Below are 14,811 nucleotides of genomic sequence, written 5' to 3'. Positions count from 1 at the left end.
CAGCACTCTACTACCTTGAGCCACAGTGCCATTTCTGGTTTTCTGGTGTGGTTCCTTGGAGAGAAGAGTCTCATAGATTTTTCCCGCCTGGGCTGGCTTTGAACCAGATCTCTGCCTCCTTTGTAGCTGGCATGACTGATGTGAGCCACTGGCGCCCACCCAGGCACATGTCCTCTCCAGGATACTTTATCGTTCTCTTGGCCCCCAACACTAATAGCTCATTTCCCTCAGTGGTCCAATAAGCCTGATGAGCCTGATCTAAAAGACACAGAATGTGAGGTTCTGGTGTGTGTGTGGGGGGGGGGGGGGTGCGGAGCTGTGTGGCCTTGTACACACTTGTATTTCCTAGGTCTAGACTAGTCTGAGGAAATACCTCAATAGCTATTGACGGTCACACCCAAGGGGGTGGCAGGGGGAGATGGAGGTGGAAGGCTAATTGAGGATCTGATCCTTACCCAAGGCCATTCAAGATCAACATGGTGGAGGGGACCTTTGCCCGCTGCCCGGAGAGAGGGAGAGCTGGGTTAGCTCCTCAAGAGAAGTCACACCAGAACTGAGTTCAGAATGACAAAGTGGCAGGAAGTGGTATGAAGCTGGGACCGGAGTCAGCAAGTGGGTGGGGACCCTGGGGATAAGCAGACATTTCCTCCTAAATTATAGGAGACAAAAGAACGCGGGAGAGTGACCAGAAGTGATGGGGTGTGTGAGTGGCACCAAGCCAGTTACCAGTGTGACCTCACGTGGGAGGGCCTCAGGTAGGCTTTGATCAAGGTGTCTCTCCGCCCTCCGTGATGGCATCCTGCTCATTGATTCCTAAGGCCAGGTGAAGCGTGAGGATTGGGGTGGTCTCCTGTGGCCCATGGGGGCATCTGTGAGGCGGAGGCTGTATCTCCCTGATGGGGCTCCTGCAGGAGCTGGGCTCAGCAGCTTTCCAGAATCCTCTTCTAACCATTCACCCCTCTGTCAGCACTGTTCTTCCCTGGACCATCTGGGTTTCAGGTGATACTTCTCTGCTTTGCTTTTTTAAAAACAAAAACAAAACAGAACAAAACAAAAAATAGGCAGACCTGTTTTGTTTTTCCCATCCCCGTCTCCAGGCCCTGATCCCTTCCGCAGTCATTTTCCCTGCCCCACCCCCCATATTTTCAGCAACCAACGTAATTAATGTACAGTCTAATGTGTTTTCCTGGCACTGTGATTAGGCTCCAGGTATCTCAGAGCTTTTTGCAGTAATTACCGAGAAGAGGCTGGGCGAGCTGTACTCTGACCCCTGGACTCTGGGATATTAAAAAACAAAAAACAAAAAACTCTCCAACTGTGTGTGCCTCCATTTGCATTCCAAATTTCCAGGTTAGAGGGCCTTTCCATTGATTGAATAATGGGTTAATGGAATCCTCACTCTAATTAAATCCAGATTGTCTCTTCATGAAAGTGCTTGCTTGACAGCTTCTATCTGGACCGTCCTAATTACATTCTGGGGGTGTCCCAAGGCCACCTCGGAAAGGGGACTGTCCCGTCTGAGGGGAGGCAGGGGCCCTGAGAGGCCAGGCAGTTCCACAAATAGCTGGAACACCAGATTCGTGAGAGCGGCCTTGCTCTGTCTTATCCACCACTATTGTGTGTCCTTATCCTGAAGGTAGAAGGCCACCACTGCTTCCAGTGCTGGGTGCTCAGTGCTCAGTAACTATGGCTTGAATAGATGAATGAGTGAATGAACAGATGGATGAATGAATGAGTGAGTGAACAAGTGAATAAATGAGTGAAAGAATAAGTGAGTAGAGGAATGAAGAAAAACAAAGGGATAACTGAGTGAATGCATGAATGAGTGAACTGAATTAAGAGTAAATGAATGAGTCAACGAATGAATGAATGACCTGTAGTATGTAGTGTGGATGGTGGTTGTGTGTAAGGGCAGGTACTGGAGTTTGAACTTGGCCTGAGTGCTGTCCCTGAGATTCTTTTACTCAAGGCTAGGGTTCTAACCACTTGAGCCACAGCACCATTCCCTGGTTTTTCAATAGTTCACTGGGACATGAGAGTCTCATAGAGTTTCCTGCCCAGGCTGGCTTTGAACTGTGATCCTCAGATCTCAGCCTTCTGAGTAGCTAGGATGAGAGGCCTGAGCCACAGGGGCTCAGTTTGGATGTAGTTTTTTTTTTTTTTTTTTGCCAGTCCTGGGCTTGAGCTCAGGGCCTGAGCACTATCCTTGGACTTTCTCAAGGCTAGCACTCTACCACTTGAGCCTCAGCACCATTTCCGGCTTTTTGCTATGTATGTGGGGTACCAAGGAATTGAACCCAGGTCTTCGTGCATGCTAGGCAAGCACTCTACCACTAGGCCAAACTCCCAGGCCATGGATGTAGTTTTAATCCTGTCATTCAAACGACAGAGTAGGAGAAACTGAACCTAGAGCTTAAGAAGGTTCTGGACCCCAAGAAGCTGGCTTGCGTGGTCCCCATCTCCCTCTCATTGTGCCCCCACAATATGATGACAGATGGCTGCTGTTAGCTACCTTGTTTCTGTGTCAGTTAAGCCACAAAGTAAAAAACAAACTTTGAGGATTGGAGGGGTGGCTCCAGTGATGAGAGCCCTGAGTTCAAACCCAAGTACCCCTCATACCTCTATCAACCATATATTTTATTGAGCTAAAAAAGAACCACAACAAAGAGATTCACAACAAAGACTCACAACGTGAAGACAGGGAGCTACTTCTTCGCTAACCCACATTTTGTCTTATCTGTGGCCTGGGCTCTTTTGAAATGTTCTCCTAATGCAAATGCTAATCCAAAAATCCTGCTTCTTACAGTCACTCCCCTCTATGATGCATTCTAACTTTTGAGACATTTTAAAATCTCTTAAGAATTTAAATATTAATCCTAGAGTGCAGAAAAAGGCCCCGTGTTACATTACTATAACAGAACACTTGAAACTAGCTAATATATTTTCCTTCCCTTCTTCCCTTTCTCCCTTTCCTTCTTTCTTTCCCTCTTTTTCTTTCTTTCTGAGACTACATAATTTTTTTTTGTCAGTCCTGGGGTTTGAACTCAGAGCTGAGCACTGTCCCTGGGCTTTTCAAGGCTAGAGTTCTACCACTTAAGCCACAGCACCACTTCTGGCTTTTTCTATGTATGTGGGACTCAAACCCAGGGCTTCGTGCATGCTAGACGAGCACTCTACCACTAGGCCAAACTCCCGGCCTAATTTTTTTTTTCAGTCATGAGGCTTGAACTCAGAGTCTGGGCACTGTCCCTGAGCTTTTGTGCTCAAGGCTAGTATTCTACCACTTGAGTCACAGCTCCACTTCTGATTTTCTAGTGCTTCATTGTAGATGAGTCTCACTGACTTTCCTGCCTGGGCTGGCTTTGAACCACGATCCTCAGATCTCAGCCTCCTGAGTAGCTAGGATGAGAGGCCCCAGCGAGACTACACAGTAACTCAGGGTGAAGCCCTCATCTGGTGAGAAGCACTTCGTTGGTGGAGAGTACCTTTCAGTCCCGAGCTGATTCAGACCATCTGATTGATGGCCCAAGGTCATGAGAGTTGTCAAGTTGGCTTTGATAGTTCATCCATCCACCCACAGATTAACCCTGACATGAGACTAACAGCCTCACAAAGCCTCAGTCCAAACACCAGTAATGATGACTTTGGGAATTACATTCCATTACGTGAATTCTGTAAGACTCAGTCCAATCGGAGCTGAGAGAGAGAGGAATTCTAGGTGTGTCTGCTATAAACACTTAAGACACAAAATATAACAAACATGTCTATCCATAACAAAGTTGCTGGGTGTGAGGTACTACTGGAGCTACTCTGAGGGTTATGGTTCAAAGCCAGCCTGGGCAGGAAATACTGTGAGACTCTTATCTCCAATTGGAAAAAAAAAACTGGAAGTAGAGCTATAGTTCAAGAAGTAGAACGCCAGGGCCGGGAGTTTGGCCTAGTGGTAGAGTGCTTGCCTAGCATGCACAAAGACCCGGATTCGATTCCTTGGTACCACATATGTAGAAAAAAGCCGGAAGTGGTGCTGAGGCTCAAGTGGTAGAGCTCTAGCCTTGAGAAAGACCAAGGACAGTGCTCAGCTCTGAGCTCAAGCCCAGGACTGGCACAAAAAAAAAAAGAGTAGAACACCAGCCTTGGGGCGGGGGGAGCCAAACAAGAGCTCAAGGCCCTGAGCTTAAGACCCAGTACCAGAATTTTTTTAAGCTATTTTTAAAAATGCATACTTAAGCTTTTGAGAAAGAAAAATTAATCTTCTATTTTCCACCAGGGGAATTAAAATCAAAACCACAATGAGATTATACTTCAGACCCAGTAGGATGAATATATATATATGTATATATATACATACGTATATGTGCATATATATATATATACATATATATATATATGGAACCAGAATATCAAGTGTTGATGAGCCTGTAGAGAAATCGGAACATTATATTAATTTTACATCATTGAGGATACGGTGGCATGGAACCGCCACAATGCAAAAGTTTGGTATATCCCCCAAAAGTTCAACAGAATTATCTTTTGACCCAGTTATTCCATATATGAGAACCCTGTGTTCAAACAAAAACTTGTCTATGAAATGCTTGGAACAAGATTTCATCACAGTTAAGTCACTCTTCCAGGTAGTTTATTAATTGATTGAAGATGTCAGTTACTTAAGCTCTCTAGTTTTGGTTGAGTCTATTCCCAAATGCAACAATTCTGCCCCGGGATAGAACGTACCAAATATATCTTGACACGGAACATATCAAGTCTGTGTTCCATGAGTGGTTGCTCTGCTTCTCATGCTTGTGGCTCAGGACCCATCTTTGACGGTCAGATCCAGGCCCACAAGTCACCTGACGATACCCAGTGATCACGTACTCTGTCTCTACCCAAGGTGGCTGTGAGATGCTGGCTGTCTCCGTGCTGTAGAAAACATAGCCCTTGGGGCCAGGAGTTTGGCCTAGTGGTTAAAGTGCTTGCCTAGCATGCATGAAGACCCGGGTTTGATTCCTCGGTACCACATACATAGAAAAAAGCCAGAAGTGGTGCTGAGGCTCAAGTGGTAGAGCTCTAGCCTTGAGAAAGTCCAAGGACAGTGCTCAGGCCCTGAGCTCAAGGCCAGGACTGGCAAAAAAGAAAGAAAGAAAGAAAGAAAGAAAGAAAGAAAGAAAGAAAGAAAGAAAGAAAGAAAATAGCCCTTCTCCACAACTAAGATTTGTGCTGATATTCTTCTGACAGAATTTGGCAAAGAGGCTACACATCACCCAGTCTTTCTCAGATGCTTCCAGTCCCATTTATATGACTGCAGGGTCAGCAGTATACGTATATACATATACATTTATCCTACTGGGTCTGAAGTGCAATCTCATTGCGGTTTTTATTTTAATTCCCCTGGTGGAAAATGGAAGATTAATTTTTCTTTCTTAAAAGCTTAAGGATGTATTTAAAAAAATAGATTTAAAAAAAAATAATGCTGGTACTGGGTCTTAAGCTCAGGGCCTTGTGCTCTTGTTTGACCTTTTTTTTCTCTCAAGGCTGGTGTTCTACTTTGTGAGCCATAGCTCCCCTCTTTTGCTGGAGAGTTCACTGTAGCTCTGCTCAACTCAAAACCTTGCTAGGCACTAGTGGCTCACGCCTGTAATGTCAGCTACTCAGAAGACTGAGATCTGAGGATCAAGGTAGCTAGCCCAGGGAAAGGACAGTCTTTGTGAGTCTTATCTCCAATGAACTAAACAAAAAGCCAGAAGCAGAGCTGTGGCTGAAGTCATAGAGTTGCTAGCCTTGAGCAAAAAGCTAGAGAACAATGTTCAGGCCCTGAGTTCAAGCCTCAGTACCAGAGCACACATGCGTGCACAAAAACTGGGTATGGTGGGTATGGAAAATGTATAAGGCCTTATCTGCACAATCAAATCAAATCAATTGCTAATTAAAAGCAAAAAGGACCGGGGAGTGGCTCACATGGTAGAGCCCTTTGTCCAGCATAGGCGTAGCCCTGAGTTCAATCCCACTTCTGCCAATACCTAAAACAGTAAAAACTCAGACAACTGATGGCCTTGTAAACACCCTTCTAGAATGATCAGCTCTCTGACCTCTGGAGCTAGGGAAGTAGCCACTGATCTCACCATAATTTCACCCCCACCTTGGGCTTGAACCATCCACTTACCCACACTGCCCCCCTGTCTCTAAAAATATACCAGGCTGACAGCCACCAGGGCTGGTGACAGCTCTTTCTGAGCTGGGATTTCTGACAGTTCCACTTCTACAAGCTGCTCACAAGTTATTTCAAGGGACATTTGGCTGCCAATCATGTACCCCGAAGTGGACGTATGGGTTTGCCTTGTGCCCGGGATCATGAACCGGGAAGGGGATAATATTTACTTCTTGGAAATCAGCACACTGGTTTCTGACCCATAAAAGGCAGCTGAGAAAAGGGATAGGATTCTAAACAAGGAGAGGAAACTTCTTACCAAGAATCTGGTCTCGTTAAGCTAGCTCGCTGTATCCTCATAAAAACCCTAGCATACTGAGAGCTGGTGGCTCATGCCTGTAATCCCAGCTACTCTGGAGACCGGGGTCTGAGGATCTCAATTCAAAGCCAATCCAGGGAGGAAAATCCATGAGACTCTTATCTCCAATTAACCAGGGGGGGGGGGGGAAAGCTGGAAGCGCAGCTGTGGTTTTTGAGCAAAAAAGCTAAGGGATAACACCCAGGCCCTGGGTTCAAGCCCTAGTACCAGGGGAGCAGGGGGAGGGGGCTGTTGTTGGGGGGGGAGAATGCAGCATAGAGAGCAAAAGAATGTGCCCAAGTTCATATAAATAACAAGACTTGAACTCATACCAGGGCTGGGCTTTGATCCTCCAGATACATGGGGGCTGGATCTGGCATCAAAAAGCTGTCCAGGGCCGGGAGTTTGGCCTAGTGGTAAAGTGCTTGTCTAGACTGGGGTTTGATTCCTTGGTACCACGTACATAGCAAAAAGCTGGAAGTGGTACTGTGGCTCAAGTGGTAGAGCTCTAGCCTTGAGAAAGCCCAAGGACAATGCTCAGACCCTGAGTTCCAGCCCCGCAACTAGGAAAAAAAAACAAAACTGTCCAGGTGTTGGGCATCAGTGGCTCATGCCTGTAACCCTAGCTACTCAGGAGGCTGAAATATAAGGATCACAGTTCAAAAGCTGCCTGGATAGGAAAATCAGTGAGACTTATCTTAAAGTAACCATGAAAAAGCTAGCAGTAATGCTGTGACTCAAGTTACAGAGAATGAGTAGAGAGAAAAAAAAACTAAGGGACAAAGTAGGCCCTGAGTTCAGTACTGGTGTGTGCACACAGGCAGACAGACAGACACACAGACACACACACACACACACACACACACACGCACATAAAGGTGCTGTCCAAAGCTCAAAAGGATTCAGACACTCCAACCAGGTCCCTACTTCTTTCTGAATTGTGGTTTCAGCATCCTTCTAGTGTAATTAGCCAGCCCAATTTGCATTCTCTAAGTCCAACCAGTCAGATTGGCTGAATCCACTTCCCACCGCCTTCTCATTGGTTAAAGCCTTTTCTATCTAGCTACTTTATAGGACACTGTCTGACTATAAGAATGCCTCTGATTCAATCAGCAGCCACTGGTTCAAGAGACCACTGTCCTGTGGGTGAGGCATTGGCCCCTAAGAGGAGTATAGTGACTGTGTTTACAGCATAGTATCTTTTTTAAACAAATTTTGTCAGTCATGGCGCTTGAACTCAGGGCCTGGGTGCTGTCCACTGAGCTTTTTCACTCAAGGCTAGTACTCTACCACTTTCAGATATACTTTCCTGCCTGGCCTGGCTTTGAACCTTGATCCTCAGCCTCCTGTATCACTAGGCTTAAAGATGTGATCCAGGGCCGGGAGTTTGACGTAGTGGTAGAGTGCTTGCCCAGCCTGCACAAAGGCCTGAGTTCGATTCCTCAGTACCACATACATAGAAAAAAGCCAGAAGTGGTGCTGAGGTTCAAGTGGTAGAGCTCTAGCCTTGAGAAAGTCCAAGGACAGTGCTCAGGCCCTGAGCTCAAGCCCAGGACTGGCAAAAAAAAAAAAAAAATTAAAGATGTGATCCACCAACACCCAGCTTAGCATAATATCTTACAGCTGTCACGTACAAAGGTCTCCTTCCAATTTTTTCTTTCTTTCCTTCTTTCTTTTTCTTTTTGCCAGTCCTGGCGACTGAACTCAGCGCCTGAGCACTGTCCTTGGGCTTTTCCTCAAGGCTAGAGCTCTACCACTTGAGCCACAGCACCACATATGGGTCTGTGTCTTGCCTGAAGTTTGTGGAGGGGACACAGAGCCTCATTTCTGGAGCTCTCAAGAACCTAGGACAGGCCTGGAATGGAGTGGGATACTCCATACTTTGTCAGAAGAGTGAGTGAATGAAGTGTGAAGAGCCATTCCAAATAAACTCCTAACCCTGTAACTTAAGTCTTTGAAATGTAATTTTCTTGCCACAGATCTCTTTTCCCCCTTGTGCTTGGTGGGACTGAAGTTATTAATCTCCTCGTTCTATTGTTTCCGTAATTTTTCCTGAGCATCTTCCAACCGACTAATAAAAGTGAGGGAATCCAAAAATACTCAAATAGGGTGCCGCCTGGAGACAGCCGAGACTTGCTGTAAACTTTCCCAAGTGGATTTTTACACAACTGTGTTGCCCAAATAAAGCCTTAGTATTCACTTGGATGAATTGTGACATTCCTCTACCATCCCGGGCTTTTTTTTTTTTTTAATGATTTTCTCTCCTTTTCTGGCTTTTGCATTCCTAGGTCTGAAAAATGAACATTGTGCAAAATGACAAATGTCTCTGGAGGAATTTTTTTTCCCCCTGTGACCAGTACTGGGGCTCAACTTCTGGGGTCTCAATCAACTTTTTGTTGTTGTTGAAGCCTGGCACTCTACCACTTGAGCACACTTTCACTTCTAGTTTTGGTGGGGGTTTTGTTGTTGTTGTTCTGTTTTGTTTTTATTTGTCTGTTTTTCTGGAGTTAAGAGTCTCCTGGATTTGTCTGCCTACCACATTCCTTGGTTCTGAACCCCCATTCTCAGATCTCAGCCTCCTCAGCTAGAATTATAGGCATGTGCTACCAGTACACAGCCAAGAAGCATTTTTAATGTGGAAAAAAATAAGTTACTTCTCCATGTTTGTTAGCTCATTAACAGCCCCTCCTCACTTTGTGCATAAAGTTCCAGACCTAAATACCACACCAAAATGAAAGACTGAGGAAGGAAAATAATACCATGATAAACTTCCACAGAAAAAGGATTTTCTGGCTGTGGGGGGGAGGGTGAGAAGTGGAGGAATTGGCTTGTACCTGTCATCCTAGCTACTCAGGAGGCTGAGATATGAGAATTGTGGTTCAAAGTCAGCCTGGGCAGGAAAGTCTGTGAGACTCTTATATCTAAGGAACCATCAGAAAACTGGAAGCAGCACATGGCACAAAATGGTAGAGAGCTAGCCTTTAGCTGAAGAGCTCAGGGACAGCACCCAGGCCTGAGTTCAAGTCCCACAACTGACAAAAAAAATCACACTAAAGTATTACCAACAGTAGAATCTCATCTTATTCAGATTTGTATCTCTGTTCTCTTGCTTATCATCTGGTCCAACAGATACTTGCTGAATAAATGAACACATTACTAAAACCAAATGACCACTTTAGGAAAAAAAAATCTCATTCTACCTCTCTATTTATCATTAGAATTACGCCTTGGGAAAGGGTTTTCATTCAGTAACATCTTGTGATGCTCTCAGGGCTAAAGCTTTAATTTTTTTTTAAATGTTATTGTGAAATAATTGTACAGAGGTTACATTTCTGTAAGTCAGGTTATGAGCACCATACATATTGAGGGACGTGACCCTTTCTATTGTTCTCTCTGTAGACCTACAGCTTTCAATGTGAGGAAAACGTGCACATGTTCCAGACCATTCTTCTGGGGTTCCCCCTCTGAAACAGATCTCCTAGCCTGCTGTGGTCCTGACCCTGGGCCTGTGAGAAGTATAGTCACTGTGGCTTCCGGCTGAATCTTTCAAGCTCCTCCAACCACTGAGCTCAGAGCCCCTTTGCTGATAATCACTCTACTGAAGTAAGCCTTTCATGGGTCCTCTAAGGTATAAACTGCAAATCTTACAGCTTCACTCTCCAGAGTTTGGTTAAATGACTTCTCCAGGGCCAGGGAGTGAATGACAGAATATGGGATGTATCAAATTGAAATAGATGGGTGTGTGTTGTATGTGTGTGTGTATGCTTCTCTATTTGCATGCACATTTGTGAGCATCAGGGTGAGATGTTCCCTCCAAACTCCACAACTACCAGCTTCCATTTTTGAGAAATTTTTCTTCTTAAGACAGGTGCTGGTGGCTCACACCTGCAATCCTAGCTATTCAGGAGTTGAGATTTGACGATCACAGTGTAAAGCCAGCCCGGGAAGACAAATTCAAGAGACTCTTTCCTGCCAATTAACCAGCAGAAAGCCAAAAGTGGAGGTGTGACTCAAGTGGTAGAGTGCCAGCCTTGAGAGGGAAAAGCTAAGCAAGAGTAAGAGGCCCTTAGTTCAAAGCCCTATGGGCACCAAAACAAAACACAATTTGTTCATTACTGAATATAAGGATGAGAAGAGGATTTGTAACCATTCTTCTATGTAGTCCCTTTACACATTCCAAGTGATAATGATGATGATGATGACTGTGTCAATCCTGGGGACTGAACTCAAGGCCTAGTGCTGTCCCTGAGCTTCTTTTTACACAAGGCTAACACTCTATCACTTGAGTCTAGCTAGCCTGGGCAGAAAAAAATCTCTAAGACTCTTATTTATCTCCAATCTCAAACTGGAAGTGGGGCTCTGGCTCAAAGTGGTAGAATACTAGCCATGACCAAAAGAGCTGAGAGATAGCACCCAGGCCCTGAGTTCAAGTCCCAACAACAGTAACACTCTACCACAGCTTCACTTCTGGCTTTAAGTAGTTCACTGGCGATAAGAGTCTCACAGACTTTCCTGCCTGGGCTGGCTTCAAACCACGATCCTCAGATCTCAGCCTCCTGAGTAGCTGGGATGAGAGGCCTGAGCACCGACACTCAGCCCTAATCATTTTTAGCCTGTCCTTAAGGTAACATTTGCAGCTCTTTCACTGGAAACTCACAATTACAATCCTACAAATGGAGCCAGGCATCCAATGCCATGCTGATAACCCTACGTATGTGAGTAGTTGACAAGGAGGCAATGGAGGTGTGAGGTATTAGAGACTCCCTCTCAACCCATGGCTGGGCACAGTGATGCATGCCTTTTATCCTAGGAGGTTGAGAACAGGAAGATTATGATGCCAGACCAGCTTGGGCAGAATCTTGAGACTCTGTCTCCACAAAGGGAGCCTGGATGGCACCGTGTGAGCTTTCAACCCCAGCAACCGATGTGGAGCCTAAAGCTGACAGATCAAGACCCTATCCTAGAAACAATCACAAAAACAAGGCTTAAGTCAGTGAGACTCCATCTCCAATTAACCACCAAAAAGCTGGACTGGAGGTGTGGCTTAGGTGGTGGAGCACCAACTGTGAGCTAGCAAGCTTGTGGCTCTATGTTCAAACTCCACTAAAGCGCACACACACACACACACACACACACACACACACACACACACACACCACTTAGGCTATGGCCAAGAACTCTATAATAAAGTCCAGTCTTTCTGTGGAATTGACTCTCAGTTCCCATTTCTGATTCTAGATCACCTTCGTGTCGTCCCAAATTTGCAAGCTAGCAAACATGTCCCCCAACGTGTGACTCTTCTGTGCTTTGGATAAATAAGAGACATCAGTGTTAATCTCTCTTGCCATTGAGCTTCTAAACTGCGGCCTGTCTGAGTCACACTACAGTTCCCGGAGCAACCTGCGATGAAGCAGCAGACTTTGCAATCCCAAGACTAGAGTGGAAGGGAAGAAGGATTGCTTTCTGACTGTGTGTGACCCTCCCAGGCCTGTCATTGGTTGGGGAGGGGGAGGCAGCTCTTTGACCTTTCCCGTTGAGACTGGGCTTTCCTGGAAAACCCACAGCCACCTCCTGTGCTCTGCAGGTGGGGTAACTGGTGGTGATGACAGTGGGCTGAGTTTAGGGAGATGAGGGATTATGACTTGGCAGGTTTGGGGAAGGGATCTGCACATGCGCCAAGCTGCCAGCCCATAATTGTGAGTGCCTATCACGAGAGGTGACCCAGATGCATGAGGCTGTAAACGGGGAGGGGGGGGGCTTTCAGAAAAGGTCAGGCTAAGGACACACAGGGTTCCATTGGGCAGGTGCTTCAGTGGTTCTAATCCACCATGTTTCCACCCTCTGGGAGAGGCTCTAACCTCAGTCTGACCACAAATCATCCACAAGGTGTGGCTGTGAGGAGGAGCGCCAGGGAGGAGCTAGGAATGGAGGGTGTTTTGGTGTCCAGGGTGTGATGGGAAGAGGGATGGGCTCAAGCATTCTTCCCCTCTATTGAACCTGTCTCAGTGCCCTGGTGTTACCAAAGATGACCTGACCACTGGTCTGGATTTTCTATGAGAAAAAAAAAAATTCCTGTGGCTAGAAGAAAATCACTGCAGCCAGGACCACCCCGGTAATCTGGTAATCTGATCAAGTCCTTTCCCTCCCTTCCCCTGATCTGCTGAATCAGTACTGCTCCCTCCTTCTCCACTACCCACCCCCATCCCCCTCACCCCTTGCTTCAGTGATAGTGTTTGCCTGAAAAGTTGGCTCTCTCCTCTCTGGCTTTATTTCCATTATCATTAAGATGGAAGTTCCCTGGCGTCTGATGTACGTCCATTTGGAAAATTAAATGAACCTCAATCCATAGCTCATGGCACCAAGACAATTAAATGCAAGAAATATCATCTGTCTAGATGGAAAAGTTAGAACCATGAAGTTTCTAAAAGAAACCTCTAGAGGAATATGTGTAACTTTATAGTAGTCAATGCTAGCAGGATATAAAATCATTGAGGAAAAACCAAACACCTAGAAAACTAGTAATAGATTTACCTTTTAAAAAATGTTTTTAAATGTATTTTTAGAATGTCTGCTCATGTCTGCAATCCTAGCAAGTCAAGAGGTTTAGGATCTGAGGATCATGGTTCAAAGCCAGCCTGGGTTAGGAACGTCTGAGAGAGTCTTCTCTTCAGTTAACCAGCAAAAAGCCAGAAGTGGATGTGTGGCTCAAGAAGTAGAGCACCAGCTTTGAACAGAAAAAGCTAATAGGCACCTATGCCCTAAGTTCAAGCCCCAGTACTGGTACAAGAATAAATAAAATACAATTGCGCTTTAATTAATACAACGGCTTTATCTTTAAAACAAAACATAGGGCTGGGAGCATGGCCTAGTGGTAGCATGTTCACTCACACGCATGAAGCCCTGGGTTCAATTCCCTGGAAGTACATACAGAAAAAGCTGGAAGTGGCCCTGTGGCTCAAGTGGCTGAGTACTAGCGAGTTCAAGCCCCAGGTCTGGCAAAAAAAAAAAAAAAGGAAAAAAGAAAACATATTGGCTGTTCTTGCATCATGCTCAGGTCCCCTTCAAGTCACACTAGCTAATATTGTGGGTTCCCCCCTCTCCTCTATGCATTGTGCTGTGGTTTCTATCATCTTCCCCTCTGCAGACATGATCTGCTCTTGGCAGCCCCAGGAGCTGGAGCACAGGTGGGCTGTCTAGGAAGCAAGTTTGGGGGTGGGAGCCCAGCAGGGCCCCGGTGTCCTTGGGCACTGACTGGCGCTGCCAGGCAAATGCCATCTGCTCCTGTGAAGGGTGTCTGACAGCTGCAGGCCAGGGCCTGGGAGGTGAGGTCCTTCGAGACTCAATGTCAGTCTCCCCATCCCAACTTCCCTTCCTGCAATGAGCACCCAGAAAATCGCTTTAACGCTGCAAGCAGAAAGTAACAATGTGTGTGCCATGGTGAGTGGTACACACCAGCCAAGTGTTTCCCCATAGATGTTCTTACTTCATCCTGTCTTTGACCTTGTAAAGTAACTGTTTAATAACTTTACAGAGAGGTTCAACAATTTCTCCAAGGTCAGGTACAGATCTGAGATTCAAACTAGATTTTTAGCTATTGACTACTAACTATATTAAATGCAGTATCGTTGTGCCATTTAAAGATCTTTCAGAAGCACTTCTTTCAGTAAGCATTGCTATATTAGACCAATAAAAAATGAAGTAACAATACCAGGCACTGGTGACTCATGATTGTCATCCTAGCTATTCAGAAGATTGAGCTGTGAGGATTGTGGTTCAAAGCCAGCCTGGGCAGGAAAGTCTGTGAGACTCTTATCTCCAATTAAGGTGGCAGAGTGCCAGCCTTGAGTGATAAAGCTCAGGGACAGAGCCCAGGACCAACACAAACAGAGTAATAAATTCTTCTTGCCTTATATGCAAGTTATTCCCTCTGCTCCTGAGAAACTGGCATCCCAGACCTCCTCTGGAAGAATAGGGCTTGAATTCAGGGCCTGAGCACTGTCCCAGAGCAATTCTGCTAGCACTCTACTATGTCCAAATGGCTTTTTGGTGGTCCACTGGAGATATAAGTCTCTTGGGATTCACACCTGTAATCCTAGCTACTCAGGAACCTGAGAAATGAGGATGGCAGTTCAAAGCCAGCCCGGGCAGGAAAGTCCATGAGATTCTTATCTTCAATTAACCACCAAAAAAACTGGAAGTGGCACCGTGGGCCAACGTGGTAGAATGCTAGCTTGCATTGAAGAGCTTGGGGACAGCACCCAGGCCTAGAATTCAAGCCCCATAACCAACCAAAGGGAAAAAAAAAGTCTCA

The sequence above is a fragment of the Megascapheus bottae genome, chromosome 30, assembly GCF_031878675.1.
Source record: "Megascapheus bottae isolate mThoBot1 chromosome 30, mThoBot2.hap1, whole genome shotgun sequence".
Lineage (NCBI taxonomy): Eukaryota > Metazoa > Chordata > Mammalia > Rodentia > Geomyidae > Megascapheus > Megascapheus bottae.
The sequence above is the reverse complement of the archived record's forward strand: the minus strand, read 5'-3'. Positions refer to the sequence as shown.